A 19,080-nucleotide genomic window follows, 5' to 3' on the forward strand; every position below is an offset into this window, starting at 1 on the left:
TAAAACAGCACAGGTTTTTTTCATGTTGATTTTAATCTGTGTCTGTTTTAACCATGTACAAAGCACAATTGTCTTGGTGTTTTTAAATGTATTTTAAATGCTTTTAAAACAAAATGTATGTCTGTATGCATGAATGTCATCTTTAAAAGAAATGTAAAATGAATGAAAAAACGAATGGGTGTAAATGTAAAAAAATGTAAAATCTCAATAAAAGAGTATTTAAACGGCTGGTTTTATGTAGTCTTTTTGTTTCAGTTTTATGGACTTTGATTTGATTTATTTTGAATGTTTTATTTGATTTTGTTTTGTTTGTTTTATGTATCTAAAAGATTTTTAATGTTAACTATTAAAAGTTATATTTTAAGTGTTTTAAAATTTTAGAATTTTAACTCACTGCTTTATACACTGTCCCTTTTCCCCTGTCCCTGTTTTAGTTCTATAGTTTTATTGTTTTGTTTTATGTTCACTTTTGAACTTTTTTAGAGAGCACTCCCCGGCCCTCACAAGCACTGGTTTTTTATAGATGGTTCTTTTTTTCCAGTCACTTTTAAAGCAGCACAGGTTTTTTTCATGTTGATTTTAATCTGTGTCTGTTTTAACCATGTACAAAGCACAATTGTCTTGGTGTTTTTAAATGTATTTTAAATGCTTTTAAAACAAAATGTATGTCTGTATGCATGAATGTCATCTTTAAAAGAAATGTAAAATGAATGAAAAAACGAATGGGTGTAAATGTAAAAAAATGTAAAATCTCAATAAAAGAGTATTTAAACGGCTGTTGCGTTTTTCGAACTTGTTTTTTTACATTGACAATGTTTTTGTCGTGGGATTGAGAGGAGTTAGAAAAACGTGTTTGAAACGACCGAGAGTCTCTATACAGCTCCAAGAGTTTAGCTGTTTTCACCATGTTGCAGCGGCAAAACGAAATCACTTAGAATTACCATCTGTACCAAAAGACTGAAACACTCTTACATCAAATGTGACAAAAAAAACGTAAATACACGCACACACACACACACACACACACACACACACACACACGCACGCACGCACGCACACACACACACACACACAAAGGCTTCAGGCTGTTCATCTGCAGGTATAGAGTAGTAGATGAACTTTGATGGAGTCGGCATTGTTAGTGTAAGCTTTGTCTCCTGTCATGTTTGCGAGCCACTCCAGACTCTTCTCAGGCTCTTGTCTCATCCAGTTCATATAATAGCTCCTGCTGCCAGCGTAGGTGAACCCCGAGATCCGACAGGACAACTGGACAGATTCTCCAGGCTTTTTCATGGCTGGGTCACACTGGGTCAAGACCACGTCAGATCGGACATCTGTAACAGAAAATGAAAAGCACCCATAAGAGCTGTACATGAATTCTGCGCTGATGAAAACCCATTGCTTTTTATTACACAATCTGCAGCCTGCTCCATCCTTGGAAACCTATTCAGGTCTACAATTCTAACTGCGTTTAAAAAGTAAACAGCAGGCTGTTTGAAGCGAGGTAGCTGTGCTTGATTGGACCTGTAGTGCTGATTTAACTTGGCTACAACCGACACAGGAATACTTTTTTGTCTGCGCTGACTTTCCAGTTTGTTTTCTGAAAGCTGTTTGTTTTCCGTTCTGTTCAGCAGCCTCTGTAGTAGCCTTTTGTTTAATGTGGGATTCTGAAGTTCTAGCGATCGATCGTATTTTCTTTGAGTCACATTACAAGATGTGCAAAACAATTCCTTCCATCTGCATGTACAGTTTCTTTGGGGAATGTCTCGACACGATCCTCAGACGAAATATACTTTGCTTGTTTTGCTTTGTCGTCCGTTTTTGGTTCCTGGTTCCAGGAGACCTAGCTTGAGGCAACTTTGCTTTTTATAGCAAAACTATTTTTAAACATGAAATCAAATATAGTTCCCCATGTATTTTGGGAGTTTCAGCCCTGTTATGAATAAAGTTGTCCTGAAAATGTTGAAGTAGTTTGGATTATAATTAACTCAAAGCAGTGTTTAATCTACAATACTACAGTGGGGAGCCATGTCAAAGATACAAGCTCCCTCATGAAGCCTCTGAAAAGGGGCCCCAGTACTGCACTCACAACAAGGATTGCTTTTATTAATATTGATTTCTTTATTCATGACATGTGAGCAGTAGGGTTGGCAAACTATCGCACAGCATCCCTCATTGTCCCCACGGTTGTAGGGGTTTGCAGGCAGGTTGATGTACAGTCTGAGCTCTGTCTTTCTGTCCCTATGTCTCTGTCCCTCTATCCCTCTGTCTCTCCGTCTCAGTGTCTCTCTGTATCTCTGTTCCTGTGTCTCTCTGTCTCTGTGTCTCTCTGTCTCTTTGTCCCTCTGTCTCTCTGTTTCTCTCACAGCAGATCCCCCCACTCTTTCACAGTACCATATAAGTAAGGCTGTATTTTTTTCATGGTTATCACAGATTTCATGATTTCAGTGAAACGTTCCCATTGCTGTGTAATATGTCGTTCACTGTGAAAATTCCCATTTCTGTTAGAATAGTGGAATTATACATATTGATGATCACTTCAAAATAAATACAGCAGTGATATTTTAATTCAATATTAGGGTAAGTATCAAAGCAGAACAGCGTCTCTCTTTATTTTATTTTCATGAAACACATTTATCACAGTGTGAATTCATCAGGAGCATGTAGAGACCAGAATACCAGTTACCAGTCACACTTCCTCTTTCTATGCACATGTATCTAATGGAATAGTTTTTGTACGAGTCCTGCATTGCACTTCCTCACTGTGGGTCTCGAGCACAGTAATACACGGCAGTGTCTTCAGTCTTCAGGCTGTTCATTTGTAAATACAGCATGCTGTTGGAATCGTCTCTGGAGATGGTGAATCTTCCCTGGACAGACGGGGCATAGTATGTATCACTACCATCATAGCTTATACTAGCCACCCATTCCAGACCCTTTCCAGGAGCTTGTCGAACCCAGCCCATGTAGTAGCTGCTGAATGTGAATCCAGAGGCTTTACAGGACAGTTTATGGGACTCTCCAGGCTTTACAACTGCTGGTCCGGACTCAGTCAACACTACATCAGACCGGACACCTTGAGGAAAAAAGCAAACAACGTACAGTAACTACTGCTAAAACATCAAGTAATATACAGAATCAATGCAGGCTAATTTCCACAAGTGTCAGATACTTACTTGATAGAGCTGTCATTATTATACAGAGAGCTGTTAAAATCCCCATTGTACTGCAGTATTGTGGTTATTGAATGAAGAAAGTGTTGTAACCAGCAGACAGGCTACCTCTCCTCCTGCTCCTATCTGCACTGCAGCAGAGTTAAATAGGAAGTGAAGCCCTGGACATTTGCATACGTTTCTCTGCATTATTTAAAGCAGCTTGTTTATATTGCTGACTCCCACAAACACTGCACACTGGAATCCCTCGACTATGATAGAGGGGCTGGGGAAATCCACAACTTTGGAACAGTGTTGATCAGTGGCATTTTAAACACAAACATTATGTTCATATTTTAGAGAATGAAAATAGAGCGAAAGAGAGGGGGAGATAGTTGGGTTTTTTGTTTGCTGTATTTTGAACAATATCCAGCCGTGAACTGTTTTCAGGGATCCTGACATTGAGCTTCACAACAAACAAGAGGCTTGGGGCTTTTATTGAGAGAGCGAGAATATCTGAGAACAGCAGTGAATTGTGAAACTCTGGCGACCCCTAGTGGTGACAATGCAACAATTATTATAATCGTCACTAATATAGGCTACTGGGTTAAATTTGTTGTGGTATTTTGTGTGTAAAACACATGTGGTAAAGTATCATTTCCAGTATCATTTATTGAACCAATACAAAATCCACTTCTGTATTGAAGCACCAGAAACCTCTCAATGTCACTTTCTCATCTGCTGTGTATAAACACCCAAAAGAGATTGAATTCATCCGCTAGCACTTTCCATGAAGCGTCTCTCATTACTGTGTATTTACAGAGTAGTTACTTAGTAAATGCATATATATATATATATATATATATATATATATATGAGTGTGTGGCCCCAGTGTGGGAGTCTCCATTGCAGAAACACATTCAGGCTGAAATGAAGACAAAATGCCTCAGTCCCAGTCGTGATGCATTTATTGATGTGTGGAGCGGAGGAAAGCCAGCCCTCTCTGTGTGTGTTTCTTGTTACACGGTGGGGGGGGGATGGGGGTTGAGGGGTGGGGGGCCATGTTCTAAAGTTACTGGGAGAGATGGGGAGAGATGCTTCATATTATTACTAGTGCTTAATAACAGTAACGACGTTTTATTTAGAGTTGGTGCTGAACTTAAATCCGTTCATGAACCCGCAGCGACACACAAAAAAAACACACACAGAGAAAACAAAACCCGTCTGGTTCTCTCGTCTTTTTGAATGAAAATAATTTAATTTAATACATATTAAAACAAACTAAACTAACAACTACCTCGCCTATATTATTTAATACAAATATTTTTTTTGTCTCCAAACCAAAATAACCCAGACACGCTGCTGCTGACGTCACCTGTAAACAGTGCCATGCAGACTTGGGTCAAACCAATGTTCCTGTAGGGTGAGTTTTATTTATGTATTTATTTATTTATTTATATTTTTTTTATCAATGTCACACTTCTGGCGTCTACTGAATGACTTTCAGTTTTTTATTATATTTTAAGCCTTTTAAAGGCAAAACCATCACAAAATAATAAGGGGGCAAAAGGTATACCGGTATTGCCTCCCCTGTGCTCTATGGGTTAGGCGCCTACGGTCTCAATCAACTTACAGTCACAAAAATCAAGTGCCTGCAAAAACATTTTTACAGTTTTCCACAATAAAATATATATGGGTCACTGGTAGCCACGCCCCCTGTTCGCACCGCAGTTTTGACCGAGAGAGCTCTCAGCTGTCAGTCTGGTGTGCAGCAAAACAACACAGATGCTGTATAACCTGCTGAAAGAAAAGCTATAGCAAGACTTCAATCCCAGCTCAGCCACTGACTCACTGAGTGTGTGTGTGTGTGTGTGTGTGTGTGCGTGTGTGTGTGTGTGTGTGTGTGTGTGTGTGTGTGTGTGTGTGTGTGTGACCCTGAGCAAGTCACTTCACCTCCTTGTGCTCCGTCCTTCAGATGAGATGTAAAACCGAGGTCTGTTTCTCTATAGAGCGAAATACAATACAGAATCCGTTTGATATTTTTGTAAAAGGGGAAAAGATTAGTATAGTTTCAGAATTTAAATATTTAGGTGTCATAATGGACTCGCAACTTTCCTTTCAGAAAAATATACAAAGGCTGTTAAAACTGGGGAATTCAATGTGGCTGACTTTAGGGTTATTAGACCAAATGTATCCGTTACTGTTGCTAAGTTGTATCTCCATTCTATGAGTTTATCTCATTTGTCCTATTGTGTAACTGTCTGCTTACAAGCTGGGAAGACTGCAATTAAGCCTCTGAATTCTTTGTATAAACAAAGTCTAAAAATTCTAGATAGAAAGCTGACAAGATATCATCACTGTTATATATTCAAGAAATATAACCTGTTAAGTTTTAATAATTACATAAATTACTCCCATGCAGGTTTGGTGTTTAAGTCTTTGCAGGATTTAGCTCCCCCACCATTAAAGGAGTTTATAAAACTCTACTCAGATGGTAATGACAGAATTACTAGAGTAACTGTAAGAGGTGATTGCACAGCTCCAAGACGACGTACATGTAATTCTGTCGCGTTTTTGCCGCCCTGTAATTTGCTGCCCTGTTCTGCCTATATGGTCCCGCTGGCCCTGACTGCAGGTACAAGTAAAACACGACAGATAGAAGCTGCCACTTGTTTGTGTTTTCTTTGAAATTGAGGGTGTGGTTTTCTAACAGACAAGAGTCTGAATCTCATGGTTGATCGACCACAACTCAACCATGAAAAAGAAAGCAGAACCTGTGAGTGATCAGTGCTGCAGTCCTGAAGAGAGGGGATTTTGTACGGCTGCTTGGTTTGATTGCATCACTGTGGGTCTTTAGCACAGTAATACACGGCAGTGTCTTCAGTCTTCAGGCTGTTCATTTGTAAATACAGGAGGCTGTTGGAATTGTCTCTGGAGATGGTGAATCTTCCCTGGACAGACGGGGCATAGTATGTACTACCACCATTCCAGCTAATATAAGCCAGCCATTCCAGACCCTTTCCAGGAGCTTGTCGAACCCAGTGCATAGCATAGTCATCGAATGTGAATCCAGAGGCTTTACAGGACAGTTTATGGGACTCTCCAGGCTTTACAACTGCTGGTCCGGACTCAGTCAACACTACATCAGACCGGGCACCTTGAGGAAAAAAGCAAACAACGTACAGTAACTACTGCTAAAACATCAAGTAATATTCAGAATCAATGCAGGCGAATTTCCACAAGTGTCAGATACTTACTTGATAGAGCTGTCATTATTATACAGAGAGCTGTTACAATCCCCATTGTACTGCAGTATTGTGGTTATTGAAAGAAGAAAGTGTTGTAACCAGCAGACAGGCTACCTCTCCTCCTGCTCCTATCTGCACTGCAGCAGAGTTAAATAGGAAGTGAAGCCCTGGATATTTGCATACGTTTCTCTGCATTATTTAAAGCAGCTTGTTTATATTGCTGACTCCCAGAAACACTGCACACTGGAATCCCTCGACTATGATGGGGCTGGAGAAATGTGTCAAACAAATCTGATTATTCTCATCAACTCAAGCCATGTGTTTTATAATTGATCATTTCTCATTTTTAATCAGGACCTTGAGTATTTCAAGGAGGGATTTTCTCCTCTTTAATTCAGTCCCATGTGTCAGTTTAGACTCAGCCTAGACTGTGTATTGAGCACTAATAGAACAATCAGCACATTAACACAGATTATTAGCAAACACCTGGGCCCTGATTGATTCACACAGATCATTGTTTAAAGGGTAACTGGCACAGGCATCAGGCTTGAAATATACTCCCCTTATTGATTTTAGGAAATAAACTTTTTTCAATATTTCTTTTGAGAATTCACAAGTAAACTGTTTTAATCCCATCTCCTTGATCCTGCATGTTAGAGATCTGGAGAAATGCGTTCAAAGCAGATATTCCGTGCATAAATCCATGCTGCACACATGCAGTCTTCCACACATCCATGCTGCAGGGAGCTGATTAGGTGGGGGAGTGTGAATCTGTTTTGCAGGGAAGCACAGCAGGCTGCTCTCACTGTTACTCTGGAGCTCAGTAATACACAGCCTGCAATGTTTTCACATTGAACTTTGTTCTGTTCCAGTGCTGCCATTCTGAAGGAGACACTGCCATCTACTGTCAGGAGATGAGAACTGTAGTGTGTGGAGGTGCTGTAAATCACACTTAGCAAACTCTCAAAAGCCTCCTAGCATTTGCAATGTTGCGGTTGTAAATGACAATGGTAATATCTGCATTGTCCTGTATTTCAGTACTTTGTAACACTTTCCATTCAGATTTACACGTTAAGTCCATTGTAAGGATGCATGATAGCATTGTAATGATGTGTAAGTGCACATGTGTTTACTAAGTCACTGCTGTGTAAATACACATTAGAGACACTTCATGGAAAGTGTTACTCAGTTGTGTATATTGATGGGAGTGAACTTGTAGCATTGGCTACATCACAACAGCATAAGGAATTTTGCTGCGTTCTGCACTTAACTGAGTGACAGAAACCTGGCCAGGTGATCGTGTTCTGTATAGATAAGACTAATTTAATGAATTAATCATTTAAGATCAATTAAATTAATAACAGGGTTTGTTAGTCCCTTGGCAGAGGAGTCGGATAGGAGATTGAATTCCCTATGCTTGGTTCGGGCATTGAGATGCTATGTGGATAGAACGAGAACACTGCGTCAGTCTGACCAGCTCTTCACCTGTCATGGTGACCCCAGGTCACGCCCTCTGTAAGCAGAGACTGTCCCATTGGATTGTGGACACGGTTTCACTAGCTGAACTACCCCGTGTATATTTACCAGGTTCTACCGACTTAATGTCGTAGATCCCTCTATGCCTTCAATAGGCACCAGGGTCCTTGAGGTTGCACGCTCTCACCACCAACACTAGATGGCGGTAGCGAGATGTCCTTCAGATGCTGTCCGCTCATTCTACCTCGTGACGGCTTTGGTATACTTTCCCAAAAGTATGGTTTGGCGGTCATCTTCTCTTTCAGGGAACCGGGGTTACATTTTTGAAGCCAAATAACTTAAACCGGTATGCTTGAAATAATGTCACCCGTTAGCCATAGATTTATATTTACTGTATTCGTGTGTGTGTGTGTGTGTGTTGTTCTGGATATAGTACTATGTGTTTTTTTTCTTTAATGTGTGTGTCATATATAGTTTATTTTATTTTTTGCTTTGTATTTCAACTCCGTATTTTGATATACATTACGTTTGTACAGTTACCGTTTCTATTAGTACATTGTTATGTTAAAACGTTTGGGGAAATATAAATTAAATAACACAACTGTACCAACAACATGACGCTGTCAATGTTTTGGAAGAACAACGAATTAAAAAGGGAGAGAACTCCCTCAAGTGAGGGGAATTTCAATCATTCTTATATGATGGCAGACTTGGTGTCTTGAAAGCCAAAGTTAATGCCGTTATGAAGGCTAAAACTTACGATGTTTAGGTAACTTTCTCAGACTTTATCGTTTGATATAAAATGCTTTAAAAATCCATTTTTAAACAAGAATAATAATAGTAGATAATATTATTGAGAAAGACGTGCAATAGCGGTCACCGATGTATTAGTCTGCTATAAATTAAGAGTTTCACTTCGTTGTTCTCCGTATGGACACATTACCTCAGAATATTGTAATACGTGTTGTGAGTGGTAAGCCTTTGTTAATCTGATATTCTTGTTTTCGTGAAGCAGATTTTCAATGCTCTATCGCAAAGAGCAGACCCGAACAATAGATACATTAATTAGTAACAAGCTTAACTGTTTCTGAATGATTAAGGTCACCACGCAATCTAGAATGGCATAGATGTGAAATGGGCGTCTCATGGTGTTCGGACTGCATTTTTTCATTATTCTCTTACTATACAATTGCACAGATGTTTTAAAACGCACTAATTACTCTTACACTCGCCTGTTTGTTTGGAACCGCCTAGCAACAATCACCGTGGATGTGACGTCACACCAAAGAAGCGCGTTCATTTTTTGTTACAGGAGGAGAACAAGCGTTTCCCGGCCTGTCCCAACTTGAGTCTGTGTTTCTTAATGACAGGCACTGTGTGGATTGAATGAACTTGCAGCCGGAGCCAGCTAGAGGCACGGGCCTCGGTGCAAATTATACTAATAATTCTTCATTTAGGTCCTTTTACAAATTGCTTTCCCGCAAAATAAAACGCTTTGCATCCTTCGTTGTGTGCAGATAGTTCTCAAAAATAAACCCCCAAACCAGAAAACTCTGTTCTGGTGTATTTAGATGCATTTGACTTTTGCATTTGAAGCCAGTGGGATACTTGAAGGTTTATTTCAGACAGTGCCCGATTGGCAAGCAGCTAGTGGAGTTGAGGGTTGTGTCGAGTTCAGGGCTGCGATTTGCAAGGAGACTCCCAACTGGCCAATCACATTAATAGAAGTCAAATGCATATTCATGAGTATAGATCAGAAGACAGCCAAACAGCCAATCAAACTGACTGGTCAAACCTCGAGCTAGAATAGAACCATTTTCATCGCCTCGGGGATTGGCTGTCGCTCCAGCAGGTCGTCAGTGATTCGTTGGTTGTCTTGTGTGGGCGGAGACATGTTTAAACGTGAGCGCGGGTGATGTTCTAATAGCTGCGTGTGACGGTTGGACATTATTTTAAGACATATTTGGGATGGACTCCTGAGTCCTGAACAACGAGGAGAACTCTGAGAGAGAGATGGATTATCCACGTTGTATTTAGGCGATAGTAATATTATATATAGAATAATAGATGGGTCTCTTCAGTGAGTTACAGGAAAACAGTTATATCTCGGGTTTCTGTTACAGTTTATAAAACATCTGTCACACAAACCCCAGGTGGAATTGTTTCCCTGTGACTCACTGAAGAGGCCCATCTATTAGTTTTTATAATCCACTGATACCCTTGTGATGCTAATATTAAAGAAGACGAGGTTCAGCAGTACAGTTGTTTTTTTAAAAACCTTGTTTCAGTGCTGTACAGACGTTCTGTGTCGTTATCCTTTAGCGCTTCAGCTGTATGATTGGATGATTGCCTTTACCTTGTTTTAATTTCCTGTTCCTCTCCAGTTTCGCTGAGATACACATGTGTCAGTTTACATCATTTTTTTTATGTATTCTCATTTTGTTGGTCATTAATGAACATTTCTGTGTTGTCGTGTGATTGAAAACGAAACATTTTGTGTTTGAATTGAAAGCGACGGTCTAGAGGAGTCGAATGGGTCAAAGTTCAAGTATATTTTCCTCTAGAGAGGACTCATCACTTCTTGACGTCACTACTGTGGTTTTATGCCTTTTTTGAATGGCTCAGGATGCAAATATAGCCTTCATCCATGTATTATACAGTAATGACACACAGATTGACTGGTGAATGCAACATGAAGAGTTTACAGAGAGATATTCTGCCTGGGAGCAGGAAAGTGGCCCCAAACGTATATTTCTGCAAACATGTTGACTTCTATTTAATTTCCCATTTATGTATCGCCTATATCGTGTAGATCTGAAAATACTTCATTTTAGACCACTCCTCAATCATTGTAGCTAACCACATTTAGACATTATACAAATATGCTCAATACATGCATTACTTTGCACAATATTAATCATCCTTTGTGGTTACAAACACACCGTTATTTGTACTAAAGGGAACCAAAGTTAGGCGGAACTAATGTGCGGGAAGCAGGGGAGTGTAATTCCTGTGACTCACACAGGAAAATCCTGTTGTTTATCCACATTTGCAGAATCTGAGAGAGAGAGATTGCAGCTACATTTTATTTACTAGATAATAACGGTAGGGTATAATTTTTTCTTTCTTTTAATTGTGTGCTTGCTCGATGTGTGTTTCTTAAGGTGCCCTGCCTTGGCTGTTGACGTCACGAATCAATCTGTCCATTAGGAATTGGAGACATGTCCCACAACCGTCCTATTCAAAGGGGATTTAAAAAAAAACAAAACAAAAACAGATGCAATACTTTTCACTATTAGAGAATGATGGTTTAAATGTAAGTGTCAGGATTATAAAATATACATGCAGTAAAATGAGTTATTTACCAATGTTCTGCTGAGTGGAGGCGGTGTGCAGATGTACTGTAATGCTTGTAATAGCAGCGCATTTCAAAGCGTTAATACTGTGACGAAGGCATTGTTCACAACGTTAATAACCAACAAAAAATATACCGCAGTTATCTTCACACCACGGTATAATGTCATTTTTAAAATACATTTTAAAAACGGCGATTTTAAATAAGTACAGTGGTAAACTAATATTTTTATTTTAAAAATAAGGTGTTTTACTTTTAGCAGTAAGCTTTCGAGTGCATTTACTATAGTTACGTTTTTCCTACAAAGCTTATTGACAAAATGTAAATATTTTGAATTTGAATTACGAGTTTGTCTCCTGTGCTGAACGCCAGGCAGTTTAAACAGCAAAGGTAACGTTCTGAAGTCGGAAAAAAAAAAACATTTTTTGGGACGGTATTTCGAAAAACAAAGATGATATACTTGGTTAATGCTATGTGTCCGGAAGACATACCTCTTGAATTATTATCCTATAAGGTGTCAGCTTTATGTTCTATTTATTTCGGGAATAACAACGTTTGACTTGAGCTGCTATTTGGCATCCTTTGTTTTGTAGTTCATTCACTGGGGTAAAGTAAGACCTACACAACATATGCTTTAATCCTCGGATATTTCTCTATTTTTGTGTTAAGGTATTTTTTGTAAAGTCACACACAAGGGCCACGCCCCCTGCTGCTAGCATCTCTACCTGCGTTCACATTAATATAATGGCTTTTATTACTTTGCAAACAAACAAATATTTAAATTATAAGAACATAAAGTTTACAAACGAGAGGAGGCCATTCAGCCCCTCTTGCTAGTTTGGTTGTTAGTAGCTTATTGATCCCAGAATCTCATCAAGCAGCTTCTTGAAGGATCCCAGGGTGTCAGCTTCAACAACATTACTGGGGAGTTGGTTCCAGACCCTCACAATTCTGTGTAAAAAAGTGCCTCCTATTTTCTGTTCTGAATGCCCCTTTATCTAATCTCCATTTGTGACCCCTGGTCCTTGTTTTTTTTTTTCAGGTCAAAAAAGCCCCCTGGGTCGACATTGTCTATACCTTTTAGGATTTTGAATGTTTGAATCAGATCGCCACGTAGTCTTCTTTGTTCAAGACTGAATAGATTCAATTCTTTTAGCCTGTCTGCATACGACATGCCTTTTATAAGTGAATATCTGAACATGAAAATGCCGTGATCGTCCCAGCACTAATGAATACATACCATCTTTTTTTATTTAAACATTTATGTTAATTCAAGAGTGTTTACTTCATAAAGTGCCACCAAATTTATTAATAAAACAAAAATGCTAATGTTACCTGGAAAGTTAACTCTTTTCTATCTATTCAACTACGTTTTTTTTACAATAGCAACGCCATGGGAACGGATGGATGGATGTACCCTTCTTATTCCTCCATTTATTATTATTATTATTATTATTATTATTATTATTATTATTATTATTATTATTTATTTCTTAGCAGACGCCCTTATCCAGGGTGGCTTACAATTGTTACAAGATATCACATTATTTTTTACATACAATTACCCATTTATACAGTTGGGTTTGGATTGTGGTTTTTGTTCATATCAGAACAAAAACCATAAAGTTCAAAGCATATTGTTCAAGATCGATACTTCCCATTGCATGTATGTATGGTGAATATGTGCAATATATACAAAGACATTGTAAAATCCTGAATTATGTTTTTTTATTCCAGTACAGGGCTGCTGAAAACCAACTAGCTTTCCTTGGTTTAAACCCAGCAGTAAAGATGCAGGCTGTGAACATAAAGCAGGAAGTTTTAGAACCTGTCCACATTAAGGAGGAGCCTGCTGACCTAGAACCTGTGCAGTTTGCAAAGGATATCAGTGAACTGGGATTAATCCACATTAAAGAGGAGACCCCAGAAGCTGTATTAAGTAACAGCATGGGTCCCAATACTGAAGAGGAGACTGAGATGGGTCCCACTCCATTTAAACACCCCATCCAAATACATCCCTCCTTACAATCAAGAAATGGTTCGACAGTGAATCCAGTATCTGATAACCATTCACAAACTGCTGGCAACTTCCATCAGTGTGCTGAATGTGGAAAGTGTTTCAGTCTCTTAAAATCGCTCAAACGGCACTTACGAACTCACACGGACGGGAAGCCGTATCGCTGTATAGAATGTGGGAAGAATTTCAAGAAGATAAACGACCTTAAAAAGCATCTGGGAAGTCACACTGGAGCGAAACCGCATTCCTGTACAGAGTGTGGGAAGAGCTTCCAAGAATTGCGACACCTTCGAAGGCACCAGAGAATTCACACGGGAGAGAAACCGTTTCGCTGCTCTGAATGTGGCAAGCGTTTCAGTCAACTGGGAAGCCAGAAAAAACATCAACAGACGCACACGGGAGAGAAACCGTATATCTGTACGGAGTGTGGGAAGAGCTTTAGGGATTTCTACAATCTTAAAATCCACCAGAGAATTCACACGGGAGAGAAACCGCTACGCTGTCCAGATTGTGGGAAGAGTTTCCGACATTTAAATAGCTTTAAAATTCACCAGCAAGTTCATACGGGAGAGAAACCGTTTCACTGTACGGAATGTGGGAAGAATTTTAATCTGTTAGGAAACCTTAAAAAACATCAACGAGTTCATAAATAAAACTGGCATGTAAAAAATAATAATAATAATAATAATAATAATTCGTCCCGTGACTTTTTGTGGTGGATTTGTTGTCTGTGTTACCCCACCCTCTGCTTAACCCTGTAATGCTTAGCCACTCTGCTGTAGTATTATCTTTGAAATCCAGCCTCACAGTCCAGTATTTTTCATATGCAGTACATTGTGTTGCCAGACATGAACAAAAAAAGTAGCTTTTCTCATTGGGCATTGGCCATTAAAAAATACATATCTGAAAGGACTGTTTTAAAATAAGTAGGCTTCCATTTAGATGTATTGGCTTTGTTGGTACAGTACTATAATTTCAACATTAGTATTTTAATTCAGGACGATAGGATTCTGAAAATATCACTTGCCAAAATTAAAGAGACGACATGTTAACTGTAATACAGGACATACTTTGAAATCCGGTACATACTGTAGCAGTGTGTAAAATTCCTCGTTAAGGACCCAACAGCAAAATAAATTCAAAATGTTATCCAGAATTTAAAACAGTATCCCAAGTCAGTATTCAAAATTGCAGAATACATTGCTCGATAAGGCCCTGAGGAGTTTGAATACATTTGCACCCGACTCTAAGTGCTGCAGGTAATACTGTTGGAACAGAAGAGACTCATTGGATCCAGTGTCCTTCTGAAAGTCAGCTGGCCTGGTCTCTATGACAACCAGGGCCCCTTTCTTGAGTTAATGATAATTGTGCTGAGCCTTCAAAAATATATATACCCAGAATGAGAAAGGGAGACTAGTTTGGTAACCATAACAACAGATAAATTTGAGGCCCACTAAAGAGCTGCTAATTCAAGAATCATAAGAAGAACATAAGAAAGTTTACAAACGAGAGGAGGCCATTCAGCCCATCTTGCTCGTTTGGTAGCTTATTGATCCCAGAATCCCATCAAGCAGCTTCTTGAAGGATCCAGGGTGTCAGCTTCAACAACATTACCAGAGAGTTGGTTCCAGACCCTCACAATTCTCTGTGTAAAAACGTGCCTCCTATTTTCTGTTCTGAATGCCCCTTTATCTAATCTCCATTTGTGACCCCTGGTCCTTGTTTCTTTTTTCAGGTCGAAAAAGTCCCCTTTTAAACCCGGGATAATTCTGGTTGCTGTTAGAAATATAATTTAATTAACAGAGAAGAGAAACAAACCAAGCTAACAACTATGTAGCCTAAATAGAATTTTTCTATTTTTTGCAATCAACTGCGGGTTCTGTTGGATTCACGGCACTGATAGCGTTTTAAAACGCGCTCTAAATTATCACAACAGCGCGGACCATGGATCAAACCAATGTTTGTGTAGGGTGCGGTGTATCTTTTTTATTATCAATGTCGGCCTTCTGGAGTCGCCTGAATGCCTTTCCACTTTTTATTTAATTTTAAACAGTAACCGTAACAAAACATTGAATCATATTGCAAATACAAAGAGCAAAAAAAAAAAAAAGTGGATGGACCAAAAACACATCGTCCCATGTCACCCCCCACCAAAGAGCGGTTGGCACTGTCCTCTCTGCCCTACGGGTTACGTGGATATGCATACAGGCGTATTTGTGGGTTTTTTTGTCCTGTGGTTGCCTTTAATTTATATTTCTGCACATACTACTACTTTGTATATGATGTAGAATACGTGTTTATAAAATCTAGCACCAGTACGTACAATACTCTTTCAAATAAACGTGTTATGATTTTGAATGTGCGCTTCTTAAGAACGCTATTATTGTCATTGCTCGCGACCCGGCACCTCTTTCTTTACACATTAAGCTCTGCGAACTAGGACAGTCTAGCGATAAGACAAATTAGTGAAACGTCTGATCACAGTGCCCCATAACTAATATAATCAACCTTATTTCTCAATTTTAAAAAATAATTACGTGTGTCCAGTGCACGAGAATGCGAAAGAATGCAGAAACGCAATTGGCTAGGGACTTTCCAGCTCGTGAGCGCCCGCGCGGTTTATGTAAATATCACTCAGCCCGCTCAAATTAGTAAATCGGTGTTGCTCTATTAAGCGGAAGGCTTTTGCAATAAAAATAATAAACGTTTAAGAAAAATAAGAGAAAAGTTTCAAGGTAAGAAGCTTGATAAAAAAAAAAATATATGTATATTGTGTTGGATACTATATTGTAACGTAAAACTTAAACAGAAGATGCGTCTGTATATTTTATTTAATTTGCTGCAGTATTTTGAGGTGTTAAATTGTCTTTTTTTTAATAAAACGTGTTTGGTTCTTTTGTGCATCTCAGCAATGTAACAGAAAAGGAGATTAACAAATGAAGCTTTCTCTTCAGTCACTTCAAACAGGTTCGTCTGAAGTTCAGACAGGCTACTTGTGGTTTGTGTGCTTTTTATTAATCCACTTTAAAACTGTGTTTTACTATTTTTTTTTAGTTTTAGAGGATGTTCTAAAGCATTTTTTTTCCAGTCTGAAAACATTTTGTTCCCTAAGATTTATTCATAATGTGAAAGTCCTTCCTTTACCAAGATGGTGGATATACTGTGACATCATGCCAAGTGGCAGCAGTGACCTCTGACCTCTGACCTCTAGTATTATGTTAGATTTACTTTGACTGATCACTTCATGTGCAGCAGGTATTGGGCATAGGTGGAGGCCTAACGCATGTGGCAGAGGAAACTAATTCAGTTGTAAGAGCCTTGTTTAAGTGTAGTGCCAGCAGTGAATATATATTCTGGAAAATGAAGACAAAACTACATTTACAGATTAGTGTTTTACAATCTAGCCACAGTGTGCCAATGTCATATGACTATAGGTTTATTAATTATACAAGTATAGTGCATTCCAATTAATTACATACATGCTTACATATTCCTGTTAACTGTTACTGAAGAGAAGCACATTTCTTATAAAAATACAAACAGTAGATGCCTGTGAATTACATATCCCTGTGTGCCTCACAGTTCAATGCATTTACCTACAATAAGGAACATACATTTTCAAATCTACTTCTATGCTGGTTTTAAAGAGGTATTAAAGGCAATTGTAAATGTTTTTTTTGGGGGGGTGGGGGGTGGGATCTGTCACTGTTATCACAGTCATGTCCTGAGAAGCTGACAGTGCAGCTGTGGACTGTGGTTAACTGTGTTTTGTGTTTCATTAACATACATCTTTGTTGATTGAAGGCAATCAGCTTTGATTCCTGCCTCTAACCTAACTACAGCCCTGTGTTAATGCGACAATAGCGAATGCCTGCAATACTAGTTAAACTGTATTGTTTGCTAGAGCTCTATTAAAATGAATCTGATATTTTAATGCATTTCACTATGACCAGTTTCTAATTTACAAAAAGTGAGAGGGGGGAGGGGTCCAGCTGATTACACTGTGCTTGCAGGGGGCTCTAGAAACTAAAGCCCTCGTTCAGCGTATGTTGATGTTCAGTTTTCATATTGCAGCTTGTTGTCTACGACTCTTTCAGTCAAACCAAGTAGTGTAGGAATTTGCTTGTTTCGTTCAAGACGTTTTTCAAACCAAGTAAGCTTATTTGTGTATAAAAAACGACAATAGAGTCACAGTCCTTCTTGAGAATGGATGAAACTGTGATGAGAATTGTAAGAAAATGCATTGGACAGCAAAACGTTGCATGACATTTTTAACTTTCACAGCTGAAGAGATGCCAGGGCTGTGCCTCGTCAAGCCCAGAGGTGCTGGCACAAATTAAGCACTGGATCTAATTAATGGTACATTTTAATTAGTTTTAAATAACACTTTATCAAATTACTTTAGTGAGGAAACATGGCTTAAAACGCCATAAAAAGCGCAGTACCTCAGCCTGTATGCATAATTTAATATTTATTCTATTTGACCACGTTTCCAGAGACCTCTAGTGGTTAAAATGCGACATGGCAGGGAATATCTACCTTGAATGATTTTACTACAGTATTTAAATATACATATATTTTCTAGCTGCAATAAAAATCTACTGGAGATCCATAAAAATAAGGGGAAAATAAGCAAATGTGGAGTAGAAGACAGCTCGAGGAGAAAGTGAGATTTGCAAGTGGTTTTACTGTTACACAGCTGCAATGAGGATAGATGTTTAACACAGTCTAATGGGCATACAAATATTTAACCTGTATTATGATTTTTTTTTGTTTTTTAAATTAGGAAAATGTAAGTATTGTGTAAGTAAATTATATAATATATATATATATATATATATATATATATATATATATATATATATATATATATATTTAAAGTATCTTAATTAAAACAATTGTATTAACTGTCGGGTAAAATAAACGAATCAGTTTAAGAATTAGGAATATGTTGTCTTGTTATAGAGCTTTATGATGTCAAAGTTTCGCTGACTATTACTAGTGTTTCAATAATTCAAATGCTATGATTTTAAGCAAAAAATGATAATAATTAAATCTCTGTGCTTTTTCTTTTTTTAAACTACAATCCATCTATCTATCTCTCTATCTCTCTATCTATCTCTATCTAATGTTCAGTGTGAAAAGAGTAAAACAAGTATAATTTACTGCTTGGTAGCTTTGTCTAAATTAGTAGGACATGTTTTGTTAATTTGCAAGGGTTCAACATTAAAAAGGACACAGAAAAGAATGTATTTCCTAAACAAAGCTTTAAGAATAGAAGTAATTCAAATCAATATACTTTTTTTCTTTTTCTTAAAAGGCTTACAGAACTAAAATCCTAACTCTTAACATTACTACAAAAAGCTGAATTAACCTCCAGCGCTGATGGTTCGAGAATCAAAACGTCAATTTATAGTATTTCGGTTTGTACAATAGAAAATGAGCTTGCAGGACATATTCAAACGTTCAGGTATAAGAAGGTTTGCAGAAAAAAAGTGTAGAAAGACCAGAAAATGGCATTTTACAGCTGTAGACCAAACATGAAAACGTGAAGTAAAAAAACTGACAATGTATAGAAAAGATGGATAAAATGACTTCACACAATAGATGCACACCGGTATTTTGTAGATGCATTGATATATAATATGTGCTAATTATACTGCAGTGTGTTTCATATGCATGCAATTTCGAGTTCTTCAAAGCGCACATTCAGTGAAACTATTTTAAACGTTTTGTTTATAAATCTAAATAGTCCCTGTTGTATTGCATCAAAAGGAGCTTCGGTTACTGAAGCACAGAGTAGAAAGAGAGGGTGCGTCTGTAAAGAATATC

The 19,080-nt window shown here is 38.2% G+C and overlaps 1 protein-coding gene across 2 annotated transcripts in view; it reads right to left on the reverse strand.

The window, feature by feature from the left end:
* LOC131723305 (keratin-associated protein 4-3-like) overlaps positions 1 to 19,080 on the reverse strand; it is a 115,523-nt gene that overhangs the window by 48,162 nt on the left and 48,281 nt on the right. The gene's annotated exons all lie outside the window — the stretch shown is intronic.

The sequence above is a fragment of the Acipenser ruthenus genome, chromosome 54 (assembly GCF_902713425.1).
Source record: "Acipenser ruthenus chromosome 54, fAciRut3.2 maternal haplotype, whole genome shotgun sequence".
NCBI lineage: Eukaryota > Metazoa > Chordata > Actinopteri > Acipenseriformes > Acipenseridae > Acipenser > Acipenser ruthenus.